The sequence below is a fragment of the Penaeus monodon genome, unplaced genomic scaffold, assembly GCF_015228065.2.
Source record: "Penaeus monodon isolate SGIC_2016 unplaced genomic scaffold, NSTDA_Pmon_1 PmonScaffold_11922, whole genome shotgun sequence".
NCBI lineage: Eukaryota > Metazoa > Arthropoda > Malacostraca > Decapoda > Penaeidae > Penaeus > Penaeus monodon.
This window is the reverse complement of record NW_023640739.1, coordinates 5,001-7,500: the sequence shown is the minus strand read 5'-3', so window position 1 is coordinate 7,500 and position 2,500 is coordinate 5,001. Positions and strand designations below refer to the sequence as shown.

The window sequence follows — 2,500 nt, the reverse complement described above, 5'->3', positions numbered from 1 at the left end:
TATGGTATTAATGTGATTTTAATTTTTTCTTTTCAGAAATGACGGCTTAAGCAAGTCAGGTTATTTGGCCAGAATTGCTGAAATCGTTACTGGTTGTATAGACACTGCTTTTTGTAGATTACAAACATAATTGATAATTATTGTATCATACATTAATATTCACTGTAATTGTTGTAACATCAGACAATACATTGTTGAAAAAGTCCAGCCCATTGAAGATGTGTCTGAGATAGAAAATAAAATATTTTATTTATCTGAAGTTTCTTGCTTCTTATACCCTCTTCAGTCCCGAGATCTTTTAGATATTCTTGGGAATATAACTATGCATTGCATGTAAGCTATTTGGTCATTATCAAAATGGGTCTGTGGGTCTGGCTCTTGACTCATTTTGTGAAAATAATGCAAATTTCAGAGAAATTACAAAAACAATCATATATCCCATGAGTTACAACTGATTTTTTTGGTGATGAAAGAATGTGCATTGGAGTAAAAAATCTCAACATTTGCATTTCTTGGATTGCTTTTAGACTTGGTTTTTAAAATGGTGATCTTGTGGAACTGTGTAATGATACCTCACAGATAAGTAATTTTGCCATCTTCCATAATGATTTTCACACCAAGTAGGCATGATGTTCTTTTGAAACAGATATTGGTAATCCAGATAGTATCTATTAATGGCATGATTTCACAACTAAAGATCCATAAAAAGTAATCCGTAATATCCATTTGTATAACAGATATTCTATTAAGATTCACATTTTTTTCAGACCTACAGATATCAACTGTAACATGAAGAAAAAGTGTTAAAGGCATTCCACAAAAGTAGTTAAATTCTGTATAAAAACATGAGAAAAGTTGAGATAGTTTTTACAGAACATGATAAGGAGGAGGTACCCAAATATAATTAGACTGTAGAATTAATTGATCCAACTGTACCATTTAAAAGTTTATATAATATACACCATTATGATAACAAGAGATCTTTAAAGACATCCAGTATAAGCAATATCTTTTTAGAAACCTTGATAGGCTTGAGGACGGAAATAGCTAGGCAATTAGGGCTAAGAAATTACGTCCCTTATGGCTCCACATATATTTTAGGTTGAAGAAAGTATATGTCAAAATCAGACTAATGATTTTATTTGAGTTGATATTTTCTTTTTACTTGTATATAAATATTTTAAGATTAACCCATAGCCAACCAGCATGGCATGTACATACATGACATGCTCACTGTAAGTTTACTTTATTAATTGTTTTTTACACATGGGCAGCTATACTTGTGCTAAGTCACCAATATGTCAATTACAAGTACTGCCTGTCTCACCTGTTTACCCTTTTCCTTGATTTTCAAAAATATTTTACATTATCTTATATTGCTGTTACTAATGTCTATAACATTATAGTAACTATAATGTCTATAATAAAAATAAAACCATCAATATTCAAAGCATTAGTATAAAAAAAAAAATTTCCCCACCATATCAAAGAAATGTCTACTAATTGACTCATTTGTGGCTAAGCACCAGCAGAACCATATATGTGCAGAGACATTTTACAAAAAAAAAAAAAAAATAAATCAGTGCAGTATTCTCCCGGCGGCATTGAGTTAAAGAGAATTAGCCAAGAATAACTTCTGGCTCTTTTAGAACTACTGTGATCTACACTGATTAGAAAATCCATCTTTGTCTAAATATTATACATTCATCAATCAGGAATTTCTGGGAAAATCATTTAATTTATTCAAACATACATATGTATTATTTTATAGTTATTTATTGATTTATATCTATATCTATATCTATATATTATATATATATATATATATATATATATATATATATTATATATATATATATATATTTTTTTTTTTTTTTTTTTTTTTTTTTTTTTTTTTTTTTTTTTTTTTTTTTTTTTTTGATGGGTAGGGTGAAATATTAACCCCCATCCTGGGCTATACCACTGCATTGTTGATACCATAGATTTAATGAGTTGAGCTTGCCATAACATGTTTCAATAACCAATGATGCATTAATTACAAGTGTATTACACACAGGTGAATGCAAATATTGACATTATGGTGTAGGACATGACAGAAGAAAAATTAATGCTACTATTAGTATTTCAGTGTCACCATTGTGCAAGGGGGATTTACAGTAATTAGGTTGTTTTATGGTTCAGTACCTATGTTTTGTATATATGATTATACATTCAGGGTAAATTAATGTATAATTACATTAGCTTAATCCTTTAAGTGTAATTCTGGCCCCAGTAGTAAGAGTGAATACATTAATTATGACATTTAGTTAACTAATTATAATACTGTTCACATTTGATAGCAAAGAAATTTATGAATATCTTGAAAGTGTGACAAAATTTAGCTCTTTCACCAACTGAAAATATCCACCCCCTTTGCTCTACCCAGTAAATATACAAATATGTTTAACAATAATACAAAAGTGGTAATGATGATGACAATAAGGAAAATGATGATGATGAT

General features: G+C 29.0%; 1 long non-coding RNA gene across 1 annotated transcript in view; it reads left to right on the top strand.

Annotated features, from left to right (window-relative positions):
- LOC119568981 overlaps positions 1–259 on the top strand; it is a 1,413-nt gene extending 1,154 nt beyond the window's left edge. The window contains exon 3 of the long non-coding RNA XR_005228188.1: positions 37–259. This is a non-coding gene — a long non-coding RNA (uncharacterized LOC119568981). The remainder of the gene's footprint in view (positions 1–36) is intronic.
- The last annotated feature ends 2,241 nt before the right edge of the window (positions 260–2,500 follow it).